The 16,011-nt window shown below is 41.0% G+C and overlaps 1 long non-coding RNA gene across 1 annotated transcript in view; it reads right to left on the bottom strand.

Moving 5' to 3' along the window:
• Positions 1–570: 570 nt before the first annotated feature.
• Positions 571–16,011, bottom strand: part of LOC139039914 (uncharacterized) — a 174,536-nt gene continuing 159,095 nt past the window's right edge. The window contains exon 5 of the long non-coding RNA XR_011493273.1: positions 571–1,117. This is a non-coding gene — a long non-coding RNA (uncharacterized lncRNA). The remainder of the gene's footprint in view (positions 1,118–16,011) is intronic.

Genomic DNA, 16,011 nt, shown 5'->3' with positions numbered 1-16,011 from the left:
AAAAACAAAATGTAGGAAAGTGTATATAATATGATACCATCTTGGTAAAAAGAAAAAAACCACACTACTCAAAAAATGTCTGTGTGTGTGCATATGTCTATAAAATATGTTTGTATTTCCTTGATTCTGAAATGTCTATTTTTTTCCACACTGTAACATCTCTGAAATGAGGATGTATCCTTCCGTCACCATCTGCCATGTGGCAGTCACCAAGGCGTTGTCCCGGCCCGCAGGAGCACATCAAAGCATGTGCACCCACATGCAGTGTGGCAGGGGCTTCAAGGAACATCTGAAAGGCAAGAATGGAGCACTGTTCCAGGCAATACTGCATCATTAGTGCTCTTGATGTCACCAATGTCTGTGAATTGAAAAGCAATTCCAAAGAGTCAAAATCTGAATATGAAGAAGTTTTAGGAATATCTTACTCAATTTATTTCACTTACAGTTTTCTTTTCATGCATGCAAAAGAGGTCTAAATAGGTCTATAAGAACTAATTCAATAAGTTTAAATTAAAAATTCCAAGGATCAAGAAACCATTGCGTAATGGTTTAATCAGCAGCATTTTTTTTCATTCTACATAGAACATGAAATAATTGTGTCTTACATTAATGGCATCTTAAATTAAGTGAAATATACAGTATAAATATATGAATATTAAATACTGTACAGGATTATATAAGCAAGGAGAAAATTATGGATAAACATGATCTAGGATACTAATTTGAGTGTATTAGTTTGCTCAGGCTGCCACAAGAAAATACCATAGATTGGGTGATTTAAACAATGGACATTTATTTTCTCACAGTTCTAGAGCCTGGAAGTCCAAGATCAAGGTGTCAGTAGGGTTGGTTTTGCAGAGGCCTCTCTCCTTGGATTGCAGATGGCCATTTCTGACCATGTCCTCACATGGCCTGTCCACTGTGTGCATATCTCTGGTGTCTCCCTCTTCTAACAAGGACAGCCATCATATTGGATTGGGGCCTACCACCATTATCTCTTTAAAGATTCTACTTCCAAATTCAGTCAGATTCTGAGGTACTGGGGTTTAGTGCTCCAACACATGAATTTGGAGGGGCACGCAATTCAATCTGCAGCAATAGGGTTTCTTTGGGAGACCTGGGGAGAGAGGAGAAGAAAGATCACACAATAAAAGAAAAAAAATACAAAAAAGGACCACAATTTAAAAAGAAAAAAGGAATGCATATATAGACACATATAAAATCATGCATATGTATAGGTAAATATATAAAGATACAAATATAAAATAACGATTTTAAAAACATACATTTAATGGTTTCTTATCGTCTGTAGGATCAAGTCCAAACTATAACACAGATTATAGTCCTTCCAGGAGCGAGTCTCTGTCTTCTTCCACAGTCTCCTCTGTCTCTTGAGTTCTTCCCCTCACTCTCTTTGCTCCAGAAATCCCAGACTTCTTTCATTTCCTCAGATACCCTTGCCTTTATTCACTGTCCTTTCCCTTCAGAATGCTCTTGTCCAAACCGGCCATTATTGCTCCATTCAGTCTTCAAGTCTCAGCTTAGATTTTACTTCCATAGAAAGGCTTTGTGCTACCCCACAACAGGTTTCCCGTTTGGTCCAAACTCCAACAGAATCATCTGGATCCTTCTTTAAAATGCAGATACCTTGTTTTCACTCCAGAGCTGCTGAATCAGACTACTATTTAGGGGCAGGAGTGGGATAAGAATTCTTCTACATCCTAAAGTGTGCAAATCTATGCCATGGACCAGTTAAATCCCCTAACTATACTCTCCCTTAACACTCTGAAGTTCCTCCTTCATGATCCATCACAAGTGTTACTGTTTATTTAACGCAGGGGTCAACAAATGTTTTCTGCATGGGGCCAGGTAGCAAGTATTTTAGGCTTTGCACACAAAGAGGGAAAACCAAGAATTTTATGTAGGTACCCATATAACAAGATAGAAAACAAACTTCCATAAACTTTTTAACAAAATTCAAAATACAATAGAATACAACTATTTTGTAATGCAAGTCTAATAATGAGAAGAATGAAATTTTTTTGTTGGGATAATATTTCACTTAATTAGGGGCAAAGTTAGTGATTTCTAATATTAGAGTAGAAATGTGGCCTCATTCTTCTACAAAGCTTTCCCTTGCTTCTCTGCAACCCAAAAGTTCAGTGGTCATAAGTTAACATCACTTTGAAAAAAAGTATGATAATGGTATCTCTCCGGATCATCGTACCCATGTACACACACACAAACTCCACCAATGATGAATAGAAACATCAATAAATCTACTCAAATCAGCCTCTAGAATTTCACTGTTCCTTTACTTTATGCTGTCTCTGCTCTGGCAGCCAGTTCACTTCCAGATCTTTTATTGGGTAAGACAAAGGCAACGGCCTGGAGTCAATACATTTTAAAGCCAACTGAAAAGTGCACAGTAGAAACGGGCACTTTTTAGAGTCAGCACTTGAAGCCAAATGCAAAAGATGACTGACTATATGTCCAAAGGAAAATGCACAAGTCATTCAAGGTCCTGACACGTCAAGGTAAGGAATTGTGTCTTGGCCCTGCCAAATTTTACATGATTTTTCTTTGATTGTCTTTCCTATTTTCTGGACAGAGAAAGGTATGACAAAGTCAAAAGGGCATTAAAAGAAAACATAAGTTAATAGAGTAGAGAAAAGTTTCCTAACTGTGTGGTTCAACATCTAGAAACTTCACCAACAAAAAAATCCCAAAAAATCAATAACATAAAAGTGTAATAATTTGCATAGCAAAGAAAAAAACACACTATAATATGCGACTAAAAAGACAAATGACCATCTGGAGGGCTATTTGGAAATACATATTAACATTAAAAAAGACAAATGAGGGGCCAGCCCGCTGGTTCAGCAGTTAAATTGCATGTTCTGCTTCAGCAGCCCAGGGTTCACTGGTTCGGATCCCAGGTGCAGACCTATGTACTACTTGTCAAGCTATGCTGTGGCAGGCATCACACATAAAATAGAGGAAGATGGGCATGGATGTTAGCTCAGGGCCAGTTTTCCTCAGGAAAAAGAGGAGGATTGGCGGCAGATGTTAGCCCAGAGCTAATCTTCCTCAAAAAAAAAAAAAAAAAAAGACCAATGACTGACCAGGAAAAATATTTGCAATTTATATAGAAAGAGCCTCTAAAAATGGAGAAGAAAAAGACCAAAAGTCCTATACAAAATTTCACCAGAGATATAAAGGGACAGTTCATAGAAAAAGAAATATAAATTACTCTTACTCATATGAAAAAATGCTCAACCTCTTTTATGAGAGAAATGCAAATTAAAACTACAGTCAGATACAATTTCTCACCTCTTATCGGCAAAACCCCAAACCTTTGACATCATACTTTGTTGACAAGACTTTGGGGAACATACTCAAATTTGATGATGGGAATGCAAAAGGGTATAACTGCTCTGAAGGGAATTTGGCAGTATCTAGCAAAATGGCATACGCATTTACCCTTTGACCTGGCCATCCCACTTCTAGGAATCGCTCCCACAAAAAGACTGGCAAAGATACAGAAAAATGCATGCTCAAGGCTATTCATTTCAGCACTATTTGAAACAGCTAAAGGCTGGAAACAACCCAAATATTCATCAACAGGGGGCTGGCGGAATTAACTACAGTGTATCCACCCAGCTGTACTAGGCAGCTCTACAAAAAAATGAGTACTCTCTATATATACTACGCCGACTTTCAAACTTTCTCAATTCATAATCCTCTTAATGTCTCAATTTTTCATGGTATCCCTAGGCCAAAAGAACTGCCTAACAGTTCCACTAATTAATGGAATTAATTAAACAACTCCATTTATTAATATGTGAATTACTTTGGTCCTGAAGTAGGGTGGAGAAGACAGGAAAGAAATTAGATGTCTTTAAATATTCTTTGTTTGTAGGTATGCCTCTTGAACTACAAACATATTTTATGTAAATGAAACATAAATAAATTTTTTAAAAGCAAGTCTTGAAAATCAAAAACAAAATAAACAGGTGAGCCTGACTATATATCCACTTGGTGGCATGAACCACATAGAGAGGAATTATTCCAAGTTGCTCTAAATTAGAACAATTGACTATACATCCCTAGTAGCATGTCCCCTAAGGACAAAAAGAACTGCAAATAGTGATAACTGAAACTGAGCTCGGTAGTCAGAAAGTTCTTGTTGTTATTGGTTTTATTCTAATCATCTACTGTTGTGGGACAAAGAACTTGAGAAGCATGTTGTTGTAATTGAGAACTGTAATTTTCAGCACAGAAGGAAGCAGATACAGATGTAAGACTAAGGAAGTTAAGTAAAAACCTGGTAAGTCCTGAGTTTTCGAATTGGAAGTATCAACACAGACTCATATGTGTTTTACCTTCAAAACAGTACCTGTCTCTTAGCTTTGTCTACTGAAAAGGCCTAGAAATTGTGACTGATCTCAGAAATAAGCCTCTCTGCACCTAGATTGGGTTCTAAATGTCATTTTCCACTAAAAGGCCCCAGGAATCCTTGGAGAAACGCATGATTCCAGGTCTAGGGCAGGAATTATGGAAGATGAGACTGGACTATCTTATCATGTCAGAAGGCAAAAGATGCTATCAAAAGGACTTGGAAGATGATACATGAGAATGACTCCCAGGTTCCTGATTTCTGAATGGGAGAGGCATTCATTAAGATAGGGAAATACGTTGAGTTTGATGATCCAGTGGAGGAGGCAATATCCAGTAGGAAGTTTGATGTGTATCCCAACCTAGAGTTCAAGTTTTAGTCTGAAGGTAAAGCTACCAGAGTGCATGAGATTGCTCTTGGAGAACTATAGATTGAGGAGGGACGATGACCAGGGACAGAACCCTGGGATAACGTTCATCCCTTTCTCGATGTATGAATGGACACTAACATAGAAGGCAGGGTTCCTGGGAAGGGAGGGCACACTGGAATCACTTGGACTGACCCAGCCCTCCTGCATACAATGACCTCTGAGAGCAGGAGTGGGCAGAGGGGCCAGGAAACCACACTGACAAGTAATACTGGTCAGAGAGGGAAAGGAGGACCAGAGAGAATGGTACTGAAGAAGGAAAGGGAGGAGATGGTATCAAGAAGGGAGAGGTGAACAGTTTCTAGTGACACAGAAAGAGAAAGTAAAAGAAAGAATGAAAAGGGTCCCTGGAGTTGGCAAATAGTGAATTTACTCAGAATGAATTTAGTGCAGAGATGAGGACAGAAGAAAAATATGGAGACCTGTAGCCTCTCTCAAGGAAGGAAATAACCAGAAGATGAGCAGATGATGTCAGCATAACAGAGGAGCATGGGGAATAGCCAGAAAGCACAATGCAAAATGGAGGCAAGGACTTTACCAAAGGTAAAATGCGATGACTTAGAAGAACAGGTCTATAATCCCTTATCCAAAATCCTTGGGGCCAGATGTCTTTCTGGATTCAGAAATTTTTAGATTTTAGAAAATTAATAATGGAACACATACAGTTAATACATAATACCTGGGAAGCACTTCATAACCAAACACACTAATATTTCTGCAGGCAAATGTATGAATGTTAATAGCAAGTAGGACAAATAGCTTCACATCAGTTCACATCTGTTTTTGTCACCAAATAAGACACAAAGAGCTTTCAGTTCTGAACGCCTTTCTTTATTTCAGAATAGAAGGTAAGAATTGTGGGCTTGTAGCAGAGAAACGCTAAGAACGGATCTACAAACAGGCTGCTACTGAGCAAGAGCTGAAAGGGACATTCACTGAGAAGATAAGGATAGAAGACCAAGCATCCAAGAAGACAAAATGGAATGTATTGGGAAAGGGGACAGCAGAATAAGGAAGGTGGGGAAGAAGTTTTGGGCGGTATGAGGATAAAAGGACTCTGAGTAGAGGCTTGGCACTGGGACAAGGGCCAAGATGCCAGGATACTGGGCACAGCTGAATTGACTGTCTGGGCTTGAGAAGGTTGAGTCCCAAGAAGAATCAGAAGGATAATGAGATTCAAAGACTACGTCCTTTCTTACTTTCCAAATGGAAAAGTGCTGAGAGGCTTTTCTGGAGTCTTTGAAACAGAAGTCTTACCAAAGTGGCTAAGGGTGGGGGAGTCTTTCCAAATGTACACTCTCTGTGGAATCAGAGCTACTGGAGATGGCCAGGGGGCTTAAGCCTTCATGTTTACAGTGCAGGACCTCTCCTCATGTGCTCAAGGAAGAGAAGGACCATGTATCTCACACACATGGTCCAGGGTTTATGACCCTGAAATTTGGGTGTTTGCAGTCTTAGAGCTCTGCTATGCCTTTCCTAGGGACCTATAAAAAAAAGGATTCCCAGGTTTCTTGCCTTCCTCCCTAATGAAGGTCATTCCTGAGAACCAGTGGTTAATACTTTTAATGTACTTGGAACATCATAGATAAAAGGTGTGTCTCAAAGTAGATATGTAATTGTACATGCCTATGGAATGCCTTTTTTGTATCATACATTCTAGGCTTAACAGTAGGTGTAGAGATTACATTTGGCTTGTTCTAATAATATTTAATACACTCCTATTGGGCTGGAAAGACTCTTCAGCCTCAGTCAAAGTTTTTCCTTAAAGACTCACATGCAATGAACCCCAGTGAAGTTAGGTAGGCACATTTGGTAGGGGAAGCAGGAGATCATGCATGCAGAGGATTCAAGCCAGTGTTTGAAGGCAGAACCAGACCTTACTGTCATTCCCACACCATGCACTTCAGCAGAGTGGGCAGAGATTACCAAAACATCACGTTAAACCACTCAGCTCCCCTTCACAAAAGTTGTGGATGGAATGAGGGGATCACCAGGCCTTGGCGCAGTCCTCTCTGGATGCTGCTGGCCAGGGTCCCCCTGGAAGGTAGCAAGTTTATGAACACCTGAGAGCAGGCGTGTGAGCTGGTATTTAAGCAGTTCCAACATATCATCAAGGGCTTCAGCCAAGTTAATGAGAACCAGAGTTCCAGACCAAAATGCTTATTTTGAAAATACCTATTTTTCAAACATTTTGCATTTTAAATTAAACCATATGAGTAACTGTATCCTAGCTTTATAGTTAGTTCTGGAAAAGAAAATTCTTGTCTCCTAACCTGGGAAAGAACATTATGATTTTGCAAATGGAACGCAGCTAGTGGGGAGGGAAGTAGACAGTAGAGCCCTGGGATGCCCAAGGCCAAGCTACAGTGGCCCTCAGACGACGTTGACCAGCAGGGAGGCAAAGGCCACTAGGAAAGTTTCCAGACCACCTAACTCTACCCTCCCAGAAATCCAAGTACACCTTGCAAGCTGATCCTACCTCCACTTTGCTTCTGTAGAAGGTGAGAACTGGTCATAATCCAGTGAATTTGAGGCACTTGAAATTCATGGGGTAAAAGGAATTGTGTAAAGTCCAGGCATTGTTTGATGGTCTTTAAATGGGACAAATTTGTTTTGTTGGGATAGGGGGTATTTGTTCTTTCTTTTTATTTTTTTCCTTTGTTTAATTTTTTTTATTTGTTTTGTTTTGTTTGTTTTGTCCTAGGAGTTATCTGACCTTTCTAGGGGGTGTTTATTTCTAGGACTTGTGTATTGCTCTAAACAGCTATTTTCAGAAAAACTGGATAAGGTTTAACTGATGATAGGCTCTCAGACTACAAATTCCCACAGACCTAATTCTACTGGTTCTCCTTCTTTGACTTGGTGACATTGTACTCAAAACTATTTAGTTCTAGAATAAATATTTTCTTGTCTTTGGAATCATTTAAGGAACCATCAATAAAACTTGTTGCTATTTCTGCAAGAGGCATGCATTCCCTCTCCCTGCCCTGCTATTAAACTGTTAAACAACATAACGATAGGAGGATGCAGAGAGAGCACACCAGGAAACAGACAAGCAAAGGGGTCTAATGGAGCCAAGCAGAGAGTTGCGAGTTCAAATTCTTCCTTCTGCCACTGGATCCTATGTGTGGCCATCTGCTAACCTTGTGAATAGAAGTTAATGTGTACAGAGCTTTACCGTGTACCAGGCACTTTCCTCATGCATAATTTCATTTAATTTTCACATATAAAAGCCATTTTCATGATAAGGAAATTGCGACACCAAGAAGTTAATTTGAATAGACCAATGTCTCAGAACTAGAAAGTGGCAGAACCAAGACTCAAATCAAGGACTGTCAACTCTAAAGCCCCTCCTCTTAGGATTCAGATTTGCAAAGTGAGAGTTATGACAAATTAGGCCCCAAGAACTCAGCATTAATTCATTGATTTGCATCCAGATGTGATATGATAAAAAGAGCAGGACATTTGCTTCTAAATTCAGGCTCTTCCTCTTACGAATGGTGCAACCTTGGACTAACTGTTTAACTAGAGTTTCAGTTTCCTCAATTGAAAAAGGAAACTAATAATGACACTTATCTCTTAGTCTTATTGTCAGGGTATAGGAGAAAACAAATGTGGAAGCATCGAACTCACAGAATCTCAGAGATGTTGATTGCTTAAGTAAGTTACTCAAAAGGAAACACAAGCATAGTGTCTAAGTCCTTCACCTTTGGTTCATTCTACAAGATTTAAGTCCCAGCTCTATCACTTAGTAGGATCACCTTGTACAAATTAATTTAGTGCTTGAAAAAATGGAGATAATAACAGAGTTGTTACAATAACCCATGCAAGGTCTTAGAACAGTATTTGACAAACTGTTGTTAGTACCGCTGAGTCGATTCCAACTCCTAGGGACCCTGTGTACAGCAGAGCAGAACCCTGACCTGTCTTTCTGTGCCAGCCTCTCACCTTCCAGTGCTGTATCAGAAAATACTCCCCTGCTATTCATAGGGTCTTCATGGCCAATTTTTTCAGAAGTGGGTGGCCAGTAAGTTAAATAACTTAACCAATGAACATCTGATAGTTTGTGTGTTTGATGTTTCCCCATTCATTTTTTCCTATACCTTTCTTCCTAGTCTGTCTTAGTCTGGAGGCTCCACTAAAACCTATCCACCATGGGTAACCCTGCTGGTATTTGAATACCAGTGGCATAGCTTTCAGCATCATAGCAACACATAGCCACCACAGTATGACAATTGACAGACAGGTGGTGTGGTTCCCTGATCAGGAACCAAATCCAGGGCATGGAAGTGAGAGCACCAAATCTTAACCACTAGACCACCAAGGCTGACCATCTGGCATACAGTAAGTATTATGTGAATATTTATTATTAATATGAATAAAAGTAGTAAAGTCCTTGAGAATGCTAAGTAGTTTTGCTATCACATGCTTGGAGAAAGTAGAAGAATACAGGATTGCTACAGAAAAAATAAAAATAAAACTTTTAATCTACAGTTAGTACTAAATGGCTCAAGCTAAAAACTGAACACTTGATAGAGGGGACCTAAATATATAGTTATGACTCAATGGGTGGTAATAGTGAATCCCTTATCAAACAGATCAAAGACATTAATTTGATTATTCTACACCATTTACTGGACACATATTGTGTTCTAGGCCCCATGCTTGGACTGAATATGCAAAGATGAATGAGGAAGGATTCTTGATCTTGAAAAGCTTATTATCTATGGGAGAAATAGATATGAAAACAAACAACTCTGATACAAGTACTAAAAGCTATATAGAGGTCAAGAATAAAGTGCTAAGAAAATATGACATCAAATGTTTTTATATTACCCGGTCATACAATCACGTGTTCAGATCATCACCTTCTCACTATGACACAAAGCAACACTATCCCAGATCATTACTGGTGAGTGAGACACCAACTTCCATGCAACCTATTTCCCAAACATCAAATATCCAAACAAATTACATGTCAATTTGGGGGTGCTCCTAACTAACTTTAAAGCCCACACTAAATGAATGAATATCCCCTAAATACCCATATAAGGCATTAATTAGCCAGAGGGCCAGAAGTTTCAAGCTGTGATCACAAAGGCATAGACTTGGAGAGGGCAAGGAAAGATAAAGGAGAGAATCCCAATGCAGGAAATAGAGATTCTTTCATGGCTAGCATGAAGAAAGAGATGGTCACAGCAGCAAAACTATAGGGATTCTGGCAAAATTATGGTGGTTGGTGGTGATGGTAGCCAAATGTTCAGGAAACTAAATGACACCACTAATTGCAAGTATTTTAAACCATTACCCCCAGAAGTATACAAATATGTGCCAAACCCATATATTCCAATTTGGGGTTTGCCAAAGATAGGCAAAGGATGGTGGTGCTGTCTGGAAAATGATGCCCAAGGGGAGATAGTAGTCAAGGGTGAACTGGGCTAGGGGTGGGGGAAATGTAGCCATGGAGTGCTGAGTTCAGTCCAAGATTAGAAAAGGCAGCACCCAGCAGAGGCAGCAATAGATGATCCTTCCAAGTTGATGAGAAATCATCCAGAGAAAACCAGAGCCCAAAGGCTCTCCACCTTCAGGCAACAGAGCGTCTGGCAGAAGCCAGTTTAGGGTACTTCTTTTGAGCAGTTTGCCTGCTGATGACCTCTATGTTTCTTGGTCATGCTGCATATGGGAGAAATTTCCCAGAGGCGTGGCCCCAAACACCAAATATGAGGTCAAAATGACTAGTGCAGGACAACTGCAAGGGCTACTCCATGTAAGAGACAATTTGGGACTGGGGGGCCATCCTGGGCAAGATCAGAACAGAAGTCAAAAAAATATGTTGAATGGAAAATGCAATCCAAATGTCTGTGTTGGCTGTTATCATCGCACATAGTAGGCACTGGAATCAATGATTGCTAAAATATGGAAACAAAGCAGCCATCAAGAGGTTGGGCCAGACCCCCTCAAGACTCATCATCCCAAGATCTTGCACAGGAAAGTTATTTGTAAACGCCAATGCCAGACAAGTGTTCCTCGTTAGCTATACATGAGCCCTGGAGACCACCACTGCCATGTGGTAAGATCAAGTGAATTGATGGACTCTGCCAAATGAGGCTCTGAGGCCATCCCTCACATATGCCTGAGAAATGACTCTGCCAGAGGCCTCCTGTGCTGCGCTGTGCCTACCCTCATCTCAGCCACTTCCCCAAAGACCCCCAGGCCTCCTCCAGTAATCCTCCAGACTTTGCCCATTCCCAGTTGGCATGGAAGTGCAGAGCTTGGCACATTCCACACTTCATCCTCCTGGATTCACCCCAGTGGGGTGGTTCTGCCTGACTGTCCCACACAGCATCTCTAGGAGAGTCAGAAAGGAATGTGCTGAACTTGCCAGCACGAGGGGCAGAACCAAAGCCAGCATGGCCCATCATCCAAGGGAGTTTAGTGCTCCCGTCATCACAGCAATACAGACACAGAGCAGGCCCTGGGAAGAGCCTGAATTTTCCCCAGAGCCAGAGAAGTATCCAGAAAACCACATGGGGATGTGAGTTCTCCTGCACAAGCTGGGCCACCAGTACCCAAGCCCTGGAAAACTTCTTCCAAGTGGATACTTGACAGATGAGAGGGAAAAGGAAGAAGAGGCAGAAAAACAACATCTGCCCCTGAAGCTCTTGGCTCTACTTAAAACTTAGAGTGACTTGTTTATGATCTAATTTTAGAGCTCTGTGATGAACTAAAAATAATAATAATGATAATAATAATAATGATTATACATTAGAAAGCATTCTTTCTCTGGATTTGGAGTGCCTAAAAAATTGTTGTAAAGAGATTTTGAGCAAGACACTTCACCTATCTGAGCTTCCTCATCAGCATAACAGGAATTAAAATGTTGACTCTGCATGGGTTATGTAAAGATAGTGCAGAAGAAGAGCCAGGTATGTAGGAAAATTGGTTATTGATAAGGCAAGATGTTCCACCCAGTTCACAGTAGATCTTGATTCCTTTTCTTTAGATGTGAGGTTACTTCATCCAATAAACACCCCCATCCCCACTTCAGCAGACTGAGACCATTTGCCTACTGCCCAGCTCACCACACACCCCAGAGCCAACATCCCCAAACCCCTCCTGCTCGTCCTAGATTACTTCAACCAAATGCTACAGGTACCTTTAGACATTGATAAATCTGTGGAGATGTACCTGCCTTTCACAGCACTACAGCCTCATGGTTTTTCAAAAACATTCATTCACCCACTTCCTAAGATGGAGTCCTTTAACCCCTTTCATTTTTCATAAGCAGGTTATGGCCCTGAATTCAAGTCATTCATGGTCATTCATACATTTATTCATCCACTCACTCAGTCAACAAATCCTTATTAAGGATCTACTATGTGACAGGCACTATGCTAGGAACAGGAGCTAGAGTAGTGATCAATGCCAGAGATGATACTTGTTCTTGTAGTCCAGTACACACATTCTCCACAGAGGCAACATTGACACCAGGGAAAAAATTGGTTCCTGGGTGGTGAAAAGAATGTGCTCCTTTTATGTATAAAACATAGATATGCAAAGTACATGCAATATATGCAACTGCATGTATGTTTGAATATATGTGTGTGTATAGAGAGAGATATATAGATAACATAAATTTATTATCTTCAGGTTCCGGGAGTCAGAAGTCTGAAATGGGTCTCACTGGGCTGAAATCAAGGTGTTGGCAGGGCTACGTTCCTTCTGCAGGCTCTAGGGAAGAATCTATTTCCTCGCCTTTCCTAGCATCTAGACGTTGCCCATATTCCTTGGCTCATGGTCCTCTTCCATCATCAAAGCCAGGGATGGCAGTCCAGTCTCTCTCACACCATGTCTCCCTGACACTGACTCTCCTGCCTCGCTCTTTGACTTATAAGAATGCTTGTGATTACATTGGGCCCTAGGATAATCTCTCCATCTCAAGGTCAGCTGATTAACAACTTTAATTTCATCTGCAGTCTTAATTCCTCCTTACTATGTATCATGATTTACTCACAAGTTCCAGGGTTTAAGGATGTCTTAGGGGATGGAGGGCACTATTTTGCCCACCACAATAGTTCATCTATAACATTAAAATTTCATCGGGGGAGGATCAGTAAAGTATATCTAAAAAGGGTTCTTTAAGGGGGCAATAATGCAACAAAGGTTGAGGTCTTTGTCTACTAAGAAGGCAACGCAGTGTCTTGATTAAATCTGTACCCTTTGGGGTCAGCCTGCCTGGGTTCAAATCCCAACTGTATGCTTACCAGCTGTGTGGCTGTGAGCAAGTTACTTGAGCCCTCAGGGAGGGTAGTAATAGGACACACTTCCGCAGTTTTTGTGAGGATTAAATCTGTTAATACATTGACAGGACTTAGAAATTGCCAAATACGCAGTAAGTGCTCCATAGATGTTTCCATCAGTGTTAGGAAAGACACCAAGACTATTTAGACAATCACAGAAATAAAGGTGCAAGTTCAAATGATGGTAAATGCTGAAAAGGAAAAGAATGCTCCTGCAGTGTTATAAGAGTATAAACAAGGGGGTCTCACTGGGAGTAAGAGGGTAGGGAACAGTTTCCTAAGGAAGTGCCCTCTGAACTGAAATTGGAAGGATGGGTGGGCGTTAATTTGGTAAAGAGCATGGGAGGCTGGGGGTAATGTGGAGAGGTGTCCAACCAGAGGGAACAGCATGAGAGTATCCTTGGGGCAGGAGAGATATGACTCATGGGACTGACAGCCCAGTGTGGCTGCCCCACGGAGAGTAGGAGCAGTGGTGGTAGATGCCAGACCAGGCTGGAGAGCCAGATGGGGCCTGATCTAAGGGCTTGGAACCCGTTAAGGATTTTCATCTTTATCCTAAGAACAATAAGAGGCCATTGATGGATTTTAAGCAGAGAGGGTGGTGCAGGTGAAATGGTCATGGTTGATTGGAAAGGGGCAATAGTGGATGCAAAGAGACTAATCAGGAGGTGATGGGGATGGGACCAGGGTGGGGGAGGAGATGAAGAGAAAGGAGATACTTAAAAGGTAAAATCAACAGGACTTGTGGAGCACAGCCGAAAAGAGTAGATGCACATGCCTGGTTTCCAAAGCCCCATGTGTGTGTCCATGTGCACTCATCAATGCCCTAAGCCACCTCCAAGCTTATGGGTATCCTGTTCAGAGAAAAGGCCTGCTGAAATGTCTGATCAGTCTTGCCCAGATGTGCAGTGACTACTGTAGCACTCCCTGCACCATTCGGTATCCTGGGTATAAAATAAACTTTAAATTGGATACAGCTTTAACAAAAAGTGGTGCTGGCAACAGCTCTTCTTTTAAGACTTCTGTTTACTGTAGAGTGTTTTAAGCATGACGTTTTAATTTCAAATTTTTTTAAATATGTATTTTGTGAGAAATAAACAGAGATGACTTAACTGGAAATTGAACTGGGGTCTCCTGGCCCTTGGCCCACATTTCTACCCAGGGACCAACTGTCTCATGAAGTATAAATCCATCTACCCAAGCTGATATATGACCAGCATGGGCTGTGTATATGTTCTTCTTAAAAATGCATGTGCTCTTAATTAAAAAAGAGGGACCACTCCTTAACTTGTTCTATAAAGCCAACAATAAAGGAAAAGTATAGACCAAAAATATGAGAAAATGAACATAATTAATGTCAGAATAGTGGTTACCTTTAGGGAATAGGGATGAAGTTGTTACTGGGCAAGGGAAGTCAGGCAGGCTTCTGGGGGGTGACAGCGTTCTGGGGGGTTTCTTGACCTCAGTGGTAGTTTCCACTCATTTGCTCTATAATAAATCATTAAGATGCTCATTTCTGTTTTGCACATTTTGGTGTATATGTATTATAATTCATAGTAAAAATTTTATTTAAATTTTTTAAAAAATGCATATACTCTTGGTCGGAGGATCCAAGATTGATCTGTTAGACCTTTTGCCCCAAAGAAGCCTCATTCAATTGGTGGTATAATTATTCAAGGCCAAATTGTGGCTGCACATATTTTCCCAGAAGTTCTCTGTATTTGCTGACAGTTCTCTGTATTTGCCTACATTGTCATATCCAAGACAGGACATGGTTTACAAATCAACAGCTCTGGGGTCCTTAAACTGTTTGCCATGGCAATGGTTGGGAAAGGAATCCACTGGGAATTATGAAGACTGGCAGAATCTTAACCCTGGGGAAAAATTAATAAGGATTAGGGTGGAAGAGGGAGAAAGGACGGATGTCTCTGTTTCTGTTATTTTAGAAACATTGAAGTCAAGAGACTTGGTTTTTACTCCCACATCGCCACTAATTACCTGTGTAATCTTCAGCTCTGTTCAGTTCAACAAACAGTGAACAAATGAATGAATGAATTCATCAGGCATGTCCATGAGCAACACTGTGGTAGGCACCGGGTGTGAAAAGATACCTAAGGTACAGTACCTATCCTTGGGGAGTTTAAAAAGGAAAAGTGCACACAAATACCTAAATAGGAACACATTAAAGTGTCATAAGCAATGAGGCATAAATATGCCCAAAGGGCTAAGGGAGAGACCAATCCCGTCTGGGTGCAAGGAAGACTTCCTTGAGGGAAAGACACCTGTGCTTATAGAAAAACATGAGGAAGAATTAACTAGGTGAATAAAGATGGGACAATGCATGAAAGTAAGCCATGGATGGACACTGGGGAGTTCACAGAATTGTCACAAGGGTTGAAGAATCATAGTGAACAGTTGTCACTCTTTTGGGTGCTCAGCATATGAACTTTCTTCCTTTGCAAAATTTCCCTCATTTTGAAGCTTTGTGGGATTCCCAGCATAGAAGGTGAACATTTCTGATACTTTCTTTCCCCTGTCCTATGCAGTCAGGGGAAGGCATGTGACAGGCTTGGACAAGCAGATACACGTGCCAAAAATATAAAACCTGGAGATGATGACACAAAGACACACAGTCCACAAAAAAATCCCTAGGACTGTGAGCAGCTGTATCAAGTCTAGCTTGCATAGACAGTGGTGCCAAAGGAGCCAAGGCAGCCCCTAACCTCCAGGGTCAGGATGCAGGCAGAGCAGGCTCAGTGTGGAGGCTGCAGCTGTGCAACCTCAATAGACCTGCTTCAGAGCGTGATTTGAGCTATGGTTTCAGCTGGGTAGCCTCTAACCTAGTTTTTCAGCCTTTGTGGCAATTCTTTGAGCTGCCCAATGTC

This window comes from Equus asinus, chromosome 12 (genome assembly GCF_041296235.1).
Source record: "Equus asinus isolate D_3611 breed Donkey chromosome 12, EquAss-T2T_v2, whole genome shotgun sequence".
Taxonomy (NCBI): Eukaryota; Metazoa; Chordata; class Mammalia; order Perissodactyla; family Equidae; genus Equus; species Equus asinus.
Note: the sequence above shows the minus strand (reverse complement) of the source record. Positions and strands in the feature narration are given on the sequence as shown.